This window comes from Ascaphus truei, chromosome 8 (assembly GCF_040206685.1).
Source record: "Ascaphus truei isolate aAscTru1 chromosome 8, aAscTru1.hap1, whole genome shotgun sequence".
In the NCBI taxonomy this organism is placed as follows: Eukaryota; Metazoa; Chordata; class Amphibia; order Anura; family Ascaphidae; genus Ascaphus; species Ascaphus truei.
Genome location: NC_134490.1, coordinates 17,198,599 through 17,213,509, shown reverse-complemented (window position 1 = coordinate 17,213,509; position 14,911 = coordinate 17,198,599). Strand labels below are relative to the sequence as shown.

Below are 14,911 nucleotides of genomic sequence, written 5' to 3'. Positions count from 1 at the left end.
AGGTACAAAACGGGCACATTACATGAGCCAACTTGTCCTTTTTTTGCTGTGAATGTCTATGATTCTACAGGGCTTATGTATCAAGTGGTACAAATCTAATGAGAAAAACTGCCCCAGAGGTAACAAAGATTAAATACTATTACAATCAATAGGATTTTTTTCTTTTACATTGGGAGCAACGCTCTTTGCCTCACAATTCCACTAATGTTAACTTGATACCTATGCTCTGGTGACTCTAAATGAGTAATGATAATTGACAGAACGGATACTAATAAAAGGCAAGGTTTTAGATGGGCAACTCTAGAACCGCTCTATAACTGGTCTAACGTGAATTAACTACATGTATATGTATTCGAACAGGGGTGGCCAACTCCAGTCCTCAAGGGCCACCAACAGGTGAGGATTTGAGGATATCCCTGCTTCAGCACAGGTGTCTCAATCAGTGGTTCACTCAACAACTGAGCCACCTCTGCTGCATGAATGTGTGGCCATTTTTTGTCCCCCTGGGACCAAAGTTGCCTATTTCTGATTGGCGACCCCGGATGAAAGACATTCTACAGCTGGCTAATTTCACACAAGTTATGCTTTCGAAACAAAAATGACGTTGTAATCCAGGAGAATACAAACTATGCATGTAAAGCCAAACTGACCTATTTATTAGCCTAATAGGATTTCTGCTATGCCCGTGTTGATTGTATAATTAATTATCTCAGACACTAGCTGAGCAAATTAACTTGTGTCATTCGCTGATGTTATTATTCTAACTCAATTTATGTGAACCATCAATCAGTCGCCTCTGGGATACTATCTATTTGGATTCTTATTCCAGGCTCAACAATACATAGAAACGTTTTCTGAATCCCGTGGGGCCTTTAGAGATAAAATTCAGCAATTTATTTATTACTCCTAGATTAGATATATTATTATATTTATACCACTCAGCACTGCTGCTCTCAGAAATGACACTATTAGCTGCAAGTAATAGCATCAAAAAGTTGCTCTAGGGTATGTATATACTGCAGTGCAGACCTTTTAACTGATCAAACAGCACAGAAAGGTACTGTAGCACAGTTTTAAAAGAGATGGCTTTTGTAGCTAATCCATAGGTATTTCAGTGTACACTTATCAGTGCAATTGGCTTCTCTAACAAGATGCAATGGTCCCAAAAGTAACTATTTTGTATCTCGTGAAAAATGCATATATTTTGCTCTTTTTCTGGTCTGCCGAATTCAAGCATATATCCAACTAATTATGTTTATCTGTTTCACTAATGATGGCATCAGAATTACTATACAAACAAAGCCCAATTTACCTGCAGCGTTACATATTGACAAAAGTCTTATTACCAAAAAGCAGTCGATAAAGATGATACAAACCCTGTGAAGCATTTGTTTACCACTGCAATGGTTTTAAAATATCTATCCAAGTCCAATTGTTTTCAGCTACATTTAACCCAGGGGTGCGCAAACTGGGGGTGCAAGATTTTTTTTTTGGGGGGGGGGGCACGGCGGTTTCAGAGGCCCCTCACTTACCTGAATTCAGCTGGCTTCAGGCAACGCGGTGTCAAATGACATGTCACGTCACATGACCCTGCTGCGTCATTTGACGCCGGATTAAAGGTAAGGGGGGCGCGATACTGGGGGAGAGCAGGCAGGGGGGGCCCAGCGCAGAGATTTTGCGCACCCCTGATTTAACCTATTAAATATACTACTGGCCGTAGTACACTTTTTTCCTAGGAGGGACAGACCCTTAAAGACCGTGCCACACACCTTATTTTACCTTCTTCCAAAGCAATATAAATCCATGAATAGAAAATTAAAACTCGTCTTCCACGTTGTGTTGTAAATCCTAGATGCACAGTGGCCTGTTATTGACTTAACGAGGCACTAGTGTAAGTTAACGGCCCGTTAAGCATTAACATGTTTCTTAAAAAGCTCAGTATGGACATTTTTTTCCGGATGGAAATGGCTTTGCATTAAGTATAGCCTTGTATGCTAATGATATGCAAAAGAGGTGTTCCCCTCTTACAATGTCTATCCAGCGAGGTGCGTTACAGGTAACGCTGTCTTTCAGATAAGGGGAGCACATGATGACAACGACAGGGATATGTGGCATAAACAGATGCATAGAATGGTGTAGCCAATTGTGACATGAATACATATCTATAAAAGTGTGTTGGTCCCACTCACAGATTTTCCTTGAATATAAGGCATATCAGAGATTCAACCTCTCTCTGAAGGGAGCACTAATGTAGGCTCCCCCCATGGATGTGTTTTCTTTGTGTTATAGGTAAAGCAGGGATTTAACCTGACGTTAGGTAATTCCTAATGGTGGCGTTACTCCAATCCAGACCAGGAGAGAGAGAGAGAGAGAGAGAGAGAGAGAGAGAAAGACAGAGAGAGAGACAGAGAGACAGAGAAAGAGTCGCTCTATCTCACCCCATATTCCAGGGTCTGGATGGGAGTAACGCCACTGTTCAGTAAAACATACTCAATGCGAGCCATGTTATTTGAAGCTTATACAAGGCAGTACTAATTTAACATGGCATTAAGCCTATGTTAATGATATATACAACAGCTGTTGTTTATGCATGTAATTAGCTTTATGAATATGCGTTAACCTCAGGGAACATAATGGCCGTTAATGATTTTGATATCGGCCACGTTATTAGCACTGAATGAGTACTGACCTCTCTGGATCTGGGTCTGAATGGTAGATTTACTAAAGTGTGGTAGCCATGATTGCTTGTCAATGTCCATTTAAGTGAAGAGAGAAACAGGGGCCTATGCGCTAAGCTCCGATAAGTCACTTATCGCCACCGTATCGCCAAAAAAGCCTACTGCTATTCAGTAAGCTCCGATAAGTCTGCGATAAGAGAGTCTTTCGGACAATTTTTTTGCCGAAAAAAAACCCGCCAAATGCGCGACGATAAGCCACTTATCACCACTTATCACCAGCTTTTCAAACTCATGGTATTCTAGTAGCCCTGACTAGCTTATTGAGGCTAATCGCGGCTCGCCAGGAAAAGTTGGCAAGAGGGTGGTAAGAAGCTGCCGATAAGGCGACGAGACGGGACTTAGGAAAAGAAATGCATTTTTCCTGCATCGGATTGATGCTGGGAGTCTCAGGAGCTGATATCCATTAATATCAGCACCAAATTCCCCTGGCATCAATCCCATGCAAGAAAAATGCATTTAAGTCAACTTCAATAAATAAAAACACTAGCCAACCAATTAAATAAATACAAGCAGTAACCATTTATTTTTATGTTCATTCTGTGAAGGTCATTGTTTGTCATTTTGCTGGCTTGTTTTGTATTTTGTTTTTTCTATTGATTAGCGTTTTTAATTAGCGATTTCTTGTGTTGCCTCCTGCTTTTAAGTGATGTGTTGGATAGTGGTTTTAATAATTAATTGATTTGTTGGCTTCTGGTTGAAATTAATTCATTTTTTAGTTGGTTGTATTTATTTAATTGGTTTGCTCGTGTTTTTATTTATTTAATTGTGTTGTTTAGGTGCTTGTGTTTGATTATTGTTGAATTTTGTCCTTCATGCTTTTTGATTAGGGTTAGGGCACCCCATAACGGGGCCTGTATCTCGGGATGCAGGGGGTCCCCAGACCTCAAATCAATGCGGTTCTGCTCCGGAGACCCCCTGCTCACGTACACTAGTAATAAAATGTAAACTTTAAAAAAAAAACATTTTGGGAGAGATTTGCACAGAGAGAGGCAGCTCTCTCTCTCTCTTTGCAGCAGAAAGAACTCGTCGGTGAGCCCTTTTAAGAGAGGCTATCTTCACGTCACCGCCTACTCGCCATTTTTGCAAATGTTGCTATCACTGGTACTCGGGGCTTTCTGCATACCGTGATAGCAACGCTGTCAAAAACCGAGATTTAAAAACCCTGGCAATTTTTTTTAGTGCAAAGGCCCCACAATGAGTATAATTTATCAGTCCCCCGGTGCAAGAAAACGGCACCTAATTCATTACAGATGTAGAACCCTTGTGGAAATACTACGTTACTGGAGGGCTCCAGAGAGTAACTGTATGGGTAGTTACAGTGTAACAGCCTCTCATCACATGGTGTGGAGTTGCTGGGCAGAACCTAGCCTCATCCACCTTCTCAATGGTGCCTAGTGATGTCACTAAGTAATGATGCTTTGCAGAATCCAAACCACTCCCTAGTAGTAATAGCATTAGAACCACCTCCTCTGGTGTACCACTGGGCAGTTTTCACCTAATACGGGTTACCACAAAGGGACACTGCGATTGCAATATTTAGCAATCTAACTGAACCCTTTACTGATAGAAGAGAATATAGGAAATTCAGCGCTCGTGCTGCAGATATATAGTTTGCTGGAAGCATTAATCCCCTTGCAGCATGTGTGTAGAGCGTCTTCCCAATGGGCTCCTAGAACAAGGTGACCCCCAAAATGGGGGGCACGTTGCGATGAAAAGAAGAAAAATGCACACAATGCGCACCAGGGATTAAAATAAAATATTTTCGTTGTGCGAAGCGCGTAGAGGTCACGACAGGTCACTCTGCGCGTATTCTGATAGGCTGAGACGGCGTTTGCAGGGAGCTCTGGCGGTGGCAACATCTCTGCGGTGGCGTGGTCCGGACCCTCATACGTTCACCTGCAGAACCCGCTTGGGGCTTCAGTGTAAGTCTCCGTCTCCCCCTTTCAGCCTCAGGCAGTTGTTCAGCTACTATCTTAGCTTAATTCTGGGTACATGAATCCCGTTTTTTTGAACATTCATGTCTTTTTATTTTATTTAATTGTTATGTTGTGTGTAGATTTAGTCTAATTAGATACATTTTTACTCTTTATGTGGTTTCTGTCCATTGTTACTTAAATCCGGATCTATAGCATATGTGTACTGAGGTGGGGTTGGATCCCCTCAGTTATTTTTTGTTTTATTAATAAATATTTTACTTTATTTTAATCCCTGGTGCGCATTGTGTGCATTTTTCTCCTTTACTGATAGATATTACCGCCACTCCGGATCCACACCACCCAAGTATCGGATTAAGCACAGGGATACGCTGCATACCGCTTTTGCCAACCCTATTTAACCCCACCTGTGTGTGCTTCCGATCCGGCCTTCTGGGGAATATCTCCGCTACCTTCAGAGGACCCTGGCAACTTACAATTGGGGATATAGTTCTGCCTGTGCAGGATCCACAAAGTCTGTAGCCTCACTTATCTTAAAGTTGCTGAACATTCATACCTTACGTGGTTCTGAACAATTAATACTTTCCTTGATCCATGTACAGGTGGAGGGGGGCTCTGGTGACAGGCATTTATCTCACCACGGAGTTCTTACCCCTCAACCACGGAGTATTAGATCATCTTCAAGATAGGTTCTGCTTCAGAGGCTTTACATGGTGATTAACACTAACAGACGTTTCACTGACTGGATCTCCAGTAGCACTTATCCCTATCCGAGTCTGCACGAGTTCACACACACTGTATGTGATCCAGACTCTACTGTGTATGCAAATACTGATAAATAGTGGTGTGAGACCCAATTAGGTCTGAAGATTAGACCATGCACATTGATTGGTCACATCGAGCTTTATTAGTACTAACGGAAGTGCTACAATAAGTACACAGTTACCTCTACAAAGTTGTAATATTTCGCTACTTTATTTAGGCTTCAATTTGACTTTATTTGTGGACAAACTCCAATTAACTGGTATACACTCTGTGTCCCCACCTTCAGTTTATTTTCTTGAGCATAGCTGACAATAAAGGTTTAGTTTAACATTGACATCTATTCACATTGGGTACACACTGGTACCGCTCAGGGACCTGCTCCCTCCACTTAGTTGTTCACTCCAGGTTGTCTCTCTGCTGTTGACACTGTTAGAGTGCTCTCATTTATGGGGATCTTTTTTCTTTAGTTCGTCACTCCCCTAGTAGTCATGGTAGCTAGTGATGTCATTAGTGGTATATATAGTGGGGATGGAATATTTTAGTTTAGGTCACAGGAGGAGACCAAGATGGGGGATTTCGTTAAAGGTAATGCAAGTCCAGTACTAGGGTCATTTTGTTGTTTTCTAGCTATGGAAGTGTCACTCCTAAAGATAGGGCCACCTCTATATGGCTCTGAGTGTGGTCCACCTACAAGAGAGGAAGGACAGGTACATCAAAGGAGGTTCCTTAAGGAAGGGCCTTGGAGTATCACCTTAGAATTTCTAGGGGATAAGAGCCGTTTTGGTTCTGAGGGAGAATGCTTCATGGAATAGTGCACCCTGTCTAGGGATCCCAGTGGAGGTAGGAACAGCCACAGCCAGGCATTGAACTGCCACAAATAGTGACAACAAAGTGGAAGAATGTTCCTTTATGGGGGATGCTGCATGAGCCCCCCAAGGAAGAAGTTTGTGTGTTGTTCCTGTAAATAAAGTTTAAAGAAAAGTTTCTGGCGCCCTCTACCTGTTTCTTTCAGTGCTTACCATACCAGCCCTGCACGAATCCCAGCACCTCGAGAGACACGGTAGATAAGAGACCTGAGCATGCCCTGCACGGCTGCACATAAGCAACACCTGAATTGACCATGGGACACTTTGGGGCGGCCCTCTTCTGTTGGCCGGGTGAAGAGGTGTTACACAGAGTCAGATCCCCACTGTTTTTAAAAAGATTGTGTTGTTTCATAAATCTGGTGCTATATTTTGCATCTCTTTGTGCCCCTGTTTTGCAGCCGGGAGATTTTGATAAATTAACCCTTGTGTTTTGGGGCTCGCTCACTGCTTGAAAGCTGCTGTGTTTTGTGTTAGCTACAGGTGGCGCTGTTATACCTTAATCAGGCTCTGCTGACAAAATGTAATCTCTGGGTCAAATATAACACAGAAGAGAACCCCAGGTTAGTTTTTCCCTTAAAGCAGCAGTCCAGTTTTTTTCCCCCTTTAATATGCGCATCAACACAATCCACACAATGATAAGTAATTAGCTAAGTTGCAGATCGATCCATTCTCCTGTGATCGATCGGCGAAGATTCGGCTTGCGGGTTCACTAAATGGCTGTCAGTGCAGCAGAAGAGAACCAAAGATGCAAAGTTCTGTGGGGAAGATCATGTGACCAGGCAGTCACTGGATACAATTGGTGCACTGCTAGAGAGAGGGCAGGGCTCAAAAAGGGGTGTGCCAGAGCCTGTTTCAGAAGAGGAAGGGGATGTGACTTTGTAAATGGTTGCTATAGAAACAAAAAATGTTTGTTACATTATAATACATTAAAAATGTAATTCAGAATTGTTGTTTAAAAAAAATGCTATTTTCTCATAGTACAGAACTGATTTATTTAAAAAAAAAACATGTGTAGGATATTGCTTGGTCTGCAGCTTTAAGGGTGCAGTCTGAGATAGCTGGGGGGGAAAGGTTTTTGAAAAACTTATAAATGTAGTTCATTTGCTTAGAAAGATTTAAAGCTGCCGTTTACTAAAAATGTCACTTGGGTCATCTTCTTTATGTCCCATTTATCTGGGAATTATTGTTCTTGTCCATTATCTCTTTGAACTAATTATGCTGAACACAAAACATTGCAACAGAAATCCTCTGAACAAACAATGTTCCGGCAGACACAGCAGTTTCCAAACGATCTTACCACAAAAGAGATTATGTAAAGATGTTAAAAACACACAGAAGCGTTTAGTTACTAATAACTTACTATAGCTGTAGTTCCCAACCATTGTTTACATTGTATTCCTCCTACTAGAAAATATGTTCTACGAACCCCTAATTAATCTTATTGCCTACTCATCAGATTATCTAACAAAACTGTATAGTGTCCTGAGTATGTGGAAGGGAACATACTCTTGATAAGGCCCCAACCTGCACCTCAGTGTTTGCAGGTAGCATAGGGGGTGGGGGGGGGGGGCAGGGGGGGAGGGAGGGTGGAGGTATAGCTGTCCTTCACTGAGGGAACTTCCAAAGTCACGCCCCACAATACCTTGTCACTTTTGATGCAATGCATTGTGGGGAGCGACATTGGAAGCCACTGCTGTAACTGACAGCCATACCACCCATACTAAGGCCAGGTCCCCGCTGGCTACTGCAGTGCCCGCTGTGGCGGACGCTGCAGGGACAAGGACCGCCCCACAATGGAGCCAGGCCCACTGCGGGGGGAGGGGCTGCGCCGACAAAAACTCCTGCTCTCATGAAAATTGAGGTCAGGAATCGCGATGGAGCGCTAGGCCACGATCCCCAGTGGTTCAGCCAATGAGGGCGAACCTGCCGGGTGACATCACGGCCGCGCCCCCGTCACGCCCCCTGTCTTTCCCCCTGCAGCTCACTGCAGACTGGGGGACTCAGCTGCACAGGCAGCGGGGCCGTAGCCTAACGTATAGTTCAAGGCCTTCCTAAGTGCACCGTCCCCACACCGGCTTAGGACCCCACCATTCCTGCCTGAATTCGCCATTATAGATTTTTTTTTGCAAACCCTTTAGGGAAACCTCACGAAGAACCAGGGGTTCCAGGATCCCCTGTTTTGAATCACTGTACTATGGCAATAAAAGCTTCTTTTTTTTTTTAAAGGATTAATCAATATTTGTACTTGTCTCATTTGTTTAGAAATGGTGTCAGTCACCTACATTTAACATATTAAATATACTGCTGCCATTTTCTCACTTGGGTCCTTGGGGGTTTGTGTATGCAGATTATTTCCCCAATATAGTGTAGCGTACATAGCAGAGGTGGGCAACTGCAGTCCTCAAAGGCCACCAACAGGTCAGGTTTTAAGGATATCCCTGCTTCAGCACAGGTGGCTCTATCAGTGGCACAGTCAAAGACTGAGCCACTGATTGAGCCACCTGTGCTGAAGCAGGGATATCCTTAAAACCTGACCTGTTGGTGGCCTTTGAGGACTGGAGTTGGCCACCCCTGGGGTAGAGGGAACGTAGCACATGGCTGACTGACAGCCAGCTTGGAATACACAACAACACATCAATAAGAAAAGATACATTCATTGTCCCCAAGAAATCTCAAGGTCTTTGTAGGACAGTGCCATACTGGTCAAGGATTTCATGTGTAGATGTTGACCATGGTTTCTGTTTGCTATTGCCAGGGACAATATCTGCATTTGTTTGTGGAATCATGGAACTCCACTGGGAGACCACTCAACTGCTCAACAAATAGAGATGTTACTGGATGGAAGGTGAATGTTATATTTTATGCAAGCAAAAGGGGCAATTGAAAGATTGCTGTGCAGCAAGTAGGGCCAAGTACTACCAAATATGATACTAAAGTAGTGATACCGTTAATCTTTTTTGACATACAACCAAAAATGTCTACTTCTTTATAAGGTGAAAGATGGTCTTTTTATCTTTAATCCAATTATAGAAAATCAGCAAACAGCCTTTTTACAAAGATGTCCCAAAAGCTCTGCTGCCTTGTGACGCCGTTGCACGTTTAACCAGTGTCACGAGCGCTGCCTAGATTATGGTGTTGGCTTCAAAACGAAAGATTTGAAGCAGTCACAATTAATATTTTGTTGCCCAACTTTACTGCCCCCCAAAAATCTAATCTTCCTGCATTTCAGGGATACATATTAATGCAGAAAAGTGTATGCGCTGTAGATATTAAAAGTTTAATTTATATTTTGTATTTTTTTGTTTTTGTGGGCTACGTATGAAAGTATACTGACTGCAAATCAGGCCCAAACATGGCACCGGATTTATCAAAGTAAATCAATCTTAGTTGTTACGGGAATAATGGTAAATGGTGCTTATTTTGGACAGTTTTTCAAGGCAGGAAACCTTGATTATATATTTACTAAAGTCTTTATCGAAGGAAAATATTCTACAGCTTTCCAATGGATCCTTTCCTTAGATAAATATGGTGGGATTTTTTTGGACTAGTTTTGCCCACGTTTTGCCCACGTTTTGCCCATGTTTTGCCTGGGCGGAGTTAATAAATGGATACCACAAGTCACCATTTTGGGTTGATCAGGCGTGCTCTTGCCCTGTTCGCAAAAGCGCTATCTGGAACAGTTACCAAGAATGACACAAAGATTTACACATTTATCAGACTGATTAGTTTTCTGTTGTCCTGTACATCTCATTTCCACTCTTCTTTGTGTGATTGGCATGATGACATCCCCAGGTCTTAGAAGTCATTAATCAGCCCCAGCTTGTATATTTTGTTAACATTTCAGGAAGATGTTTGAGCTGTTAGGATTGACACAGTATGTGGCATTCTACTACAATTTGAAAGCAATCTGCTTAATACATATCCCCCACGGACCCCAATCATGCATGTCCAACTACACCCCCGCCCCCCACCCCCCTTCCCTTCTTCCCCCTGCCATTAACAAGAGGCTATAATTTAGGCCAATGCCGCAACATCACCTTGACAACAAACACCACAGGATTGATTTACCGCAAGCTGTGGGTACCTACACTTTCCAACACAGCCAGTAATGAAACGTGATTAGTTGTTATTGATTGAAATCAGCGATTCAGATTGTGAGCTGTTGGTTTATAGATATTACACATAGCTATATATGCGCACATTTATTTCACTCAGGTGTAAAATGATCATTATAATACAGTATTATCTAAGCAGTACAACTAGTAATAAAACATCCCGTACGTTCGCTGTACAAATATTTCATATATGTACCTGTTTTTGTTGAGAGAGAGAGAGAGAGAGAGAGAGAGAGAGAGAGAGAGAGAGAGAGAGAGAGAGAGAGAGAGAGAGAGAGAGAGAGAGAGAGAGAGAGAGAGAGAGAGAGAGAGAGAGAGAGAGAGAGAGAGAGAGAGAGAGAGAGAGAGAGAGAGAGAGAGAGAGAGAGAGAGAGAGAGAGAGAGAGAGCAAACATTCACTTTATGCTGTTTCTCTAATAGTTTAAATATATAATACTTAACTTTGTGGACTATGTTCCAGAGCTCCAGGCTCACTCCACATACAGTACTGATTATGATATTTTTAGGAATGGGGATGGAATACTAACTGGGGTTGAATAAATGCCCCCTTTAAGCTGAATTATTTTTTGTTTTATTTTCTATATAAAAAATATAATTTTTTCTTAGAGTTTCCCCTTCAAAAACACCAGTATATATATAGAATAGAATTTATATTTATTTATCTTTATATTCATATTTATTTATATTTTATATTTATAGAATATATAAATAACAAAAGAATAGACACACCAAAAATATGCAAAAATGTATTTTATTGGCCCAACGTTTCGGCTCCAGTTGGAGCCTTTATCAAGAGCAGCACCCTCTCCAGTAGTCTGGTCTATATCATTTAAGTGTGTACCCCCCTCTATATATATACTGTATATATATATATATATATATATACTGTATATATATATATATATATATATATATATATATATATATATATATATATATATATATATATATACTGTATATAATTATGTGTGTGCACCATGAATGTATGGAGTCTCCCTTTCCATCATTTTTATCACATCATTTATCTCAATAATTACAGATAGTGACACCAAAAGAAATCTTGTGATACACATGTTTGTGTCCGTCATCGTGACCTTGTCTTGTACAGTCATAAAACAAACTGATGTCTCAGTTCTGCCCATTTGGTGCATCTCCAAACACATTGTCACTCTGAACAAAATAAAGAAATACAACGGTAGCACAGGGCTTTTCTCAGTAATTAGTTGTCAGTTGTCACACATGAAAAGAGATGTGCATTTGGGGGAGAAGGGATGTGCGTGCTTTTCATTGGGGATGAATGACGGATAAGTTACCCTAGAGCAGTGTTTTCCATCCTTTCTTTGGTTAAGAAACCCTATAATTACTGTATATTGCAATTCTGAGGAACTTCTACCCTCTCTAATAGCATGTCTGAGATCAGATGCATTGTAAGGAACCCCAACCCTCTCTAATAGCGCGTCTGAGATTAGATGCATTGTAAGGAACCCCAACCCTCTCTAATAGCGCGTCTGAGATCAGATGCATTGTAAGGAACCCCAACACTCACTAATAGCGTGTCTGAGATCAGATGAATTGTAAGGAACCCCAACCCTCTCTAATAGCGTGTCTGAGATCAGATGCATTGTAAGGAACCCCAACCCTCTCTCATAGTGACTTAGATCAGATGCATTGTAAGGAACCCCAACCCTCTCTAATAGCGCGTCTGAGATCAGATGCATTGTAAGGAACCCCAACCCTCTCTAATAGCGCATCTGAGATCAGATGCATTGTAAATTCTTCTGTATGTGGTACAATTTTCAAATAACCTAAACATTGCAGGGGACCCTTTTAGGGATGCCCAGGGAGCACAAAACACTCCTAGAAAATGCAGGGGAAAGAATTATGTCAAACTGCAGAAGAAGTTTGCAACCCAAATGTACGTGTATCTGACTGCTTGGATGTCAAACTCACCTCTGACTCCTTGGACCAGCCAGAAATCCTTCTCAGTAACAGGTGCCTTTGCTGCAAGGTTCACTGCATTTTGCCCAATGAGAAAACACCTTTGTGTCTTGTTGCTTTTATTTCCCCGTTGTGATGTTCACGTCTCCCAGTACCTCTCAGGAAGCTGCTCTGCGAGGGCATCACTGACTCACGTTTTACAATTTAGCTTTCAGGGTTGATCCACCTGGGCTGGCTTTACGCACGTCACCTCTGGACAGGGGACGAGGAAACCACGAGGGAGAGGCTGCAAGGACGGATTTTATCCTGATCATTTTCTCTGCACCTCTGTGACAACTGCAGTTCCAATCCAGGCTTACGGCGACTGGAACGGCTTCACAGCTGCTGCAGAAAACAGGACACACAGAAGCAGTATGAGCTGGGAAACAGAGAGTCAGTTAGTGCCATCTACAGGGAGGCTCAGACAGCAAAGCCAATGTAATCTCTTATACGCTGGAGATGCCTGCAATGCATTTATTGCACGGCGCGGTAAGAGGGGAGGGGGGGGGGAGAGGGGCAGATTTAACCCCTTCTCTGGAACAGGGGTCTGAAACTATGGATAATCAGACCTGCAGGCTCCAAATCCGTTTGTTGGCACTTCAGAACGAATCTTGACATCCAGGTGAAATTTGGGCTAATACCCAAGGATACCCACTTATTCTCTCCTCCCCCCCCCTGTAATAAACCGAGCGATCGCTTGAGTTCCAAATAAAAAAAACTGGAGAACTTTCGTGGAAAAGTTCAAACATTTTCCTGCCTTTTTTTTTCGTTGTCCCGCCTCATTTAAAAAATAAATAAAAGAGCCCCACAAAACCGCTCGAGTTCTAGCAAAACAAAAATGCAACAACGTTATAGAAGCAAGACACCAGCAAAAGTGCCCACCCGTACCGGCGGTATCCGACGTCCCACTTCCCGTTGGATGCCTTAGGCTGCGTCCCCATATATGTAAATATGTAAGTCCCCGCTCACGCTGTGCGCGGGCACACACGCTCAGCCACGCCCGGTGCGTAAGTAAACAAAAAAACTATACTTTCCCGCACGCTCAACTACCCGCAATGCCCCCCCCCCCCATCCCGCGTGCGCGTACATGCAGGACACCCGGCGCTCATGCTTGGAGAGCGCTCCGCGCCAGCGGGAACTCAGCCTTATCCGACGCCACATAATGCAGTCCGATGAGCGCATTACCCGACATCGGACCCGCAATCCGACGGTCACCGCCGCCGAATAACATTCACCCACAATCTGACGGTCCGTTATCCGACGGCGGTTTGCAGGACGCATTCCGTCGGATAAACAAGGGCCCACTGCACTGCTGATCGTACAGCGAAGGAGTGGAAGATGGATAAAGAGGGGATTCAATTATTTAGAAATAAAAATTATACAAAACCGGAAAAAAAAAGAAAATCTTTTAAGATACTGTACAGTTATACCAAGTTCCTGGCAAGCTCCTCAAGGTTTTTCTTTTACTGGCATTTAAGTCAGTTCTATGATATTTATTTAGCACTTGTGTTGTGGATGTTGGTTGTCAATCAAAGGAGCTTACACAGATGCAGACTTAGCAGAGGTTTTGGACTCGAAAGAAATGTATAGTCCCAGGCAAAGATTTTGATCTTAATGTATGTGGCGGATAACTATTTACAAACTTCAAATCAATTTGTGATATAAAAAAAGCTTTGATATATCGACGCTGGCAGACACATGTTCAACCTACTTCTCCAGGGGCCAGATCCTCAGCAGTCCGATAAGTCAGGTAACCTATTACTAAGTGCTTATGGGGATCTTCAAAGCTCACTCAGGCCGTGATTATAGTGCCGTAACTCTATGAGACAGGCCATAGAGCGTGCGATTTTTGAAGATACAATTGGATTTGTTTTTCTCGCGAGACGGCCGCATCACGGCCACGTCACATGAGTTGTTCAGCCTATGAGGGGCGAACAGCTCACGCGATGTCACGGCCACGCCTCCACCACGCCTCCGCAACAGCTCTCGATCGCCTAGTGCATGTTTCCTAGACAAGTGCATGTTTCACGCGCACGTGAGGTCGCGCGCCACTACTATAATCGGGACCGAACGCTGCGTTAAGTGCTGTTTTCAGCCATAACCGGCCCTTGCGTTAGCATAACAGACGTTAGTGCTGATGATATGCAGAAGAGGCGTTCCCTCTACCAGCGCACATACTCAGAGCTCAGGTATTGTTACCAAAGGGATTTAATGTTACGTTAGTTAGCTCAGAGCTAAAGGTGTGTTACTCACATCCAGACCCTGAAACAGATCTTTGAGTAGACAGGCTTAACGCCAGATTATTGAAGCTAACGCAAAGCAGTGCTAACTTCACATGGCGTGAAGCATATGCTGAAATCACTAACGGCCGTTGGTTTCGCATGTATTTAGCTTGAAACCCTGCAAAACTAACGGACGTTACCTATTTAGATAACGTCATGTTAGTCCAGATTTAACGGGCTTCTGAGGATCTACCACTAATGGCGTCACTTGTTGAATTCTCTTAGTTGCAAAAC

General features: G+C 42.9%; 1 protein-coding gene across 1 annotated transcript in view; it reads right to left on the bottom strand.

The window, feature by feature from the left end:
• The window catches only part of LOC142501160 (cGMP-dependent protein kinase 2-like), a 78,722-nt gene extending 65,910 nt beyond the window's left edge, over positions 1-12,812 (bottom strand). The window contains exon 1 of the mRNA XM_075610619.1: positions 12,369-12,812. The gene's annotated coding sequence lies outside the window, so the exon portion shown is untranslated. The remainder of the gene's footprint in view (positions 1-12,368) is intronic.
• Positions 12,813-14,911: the final 2,099 nt, after the last annotated feature.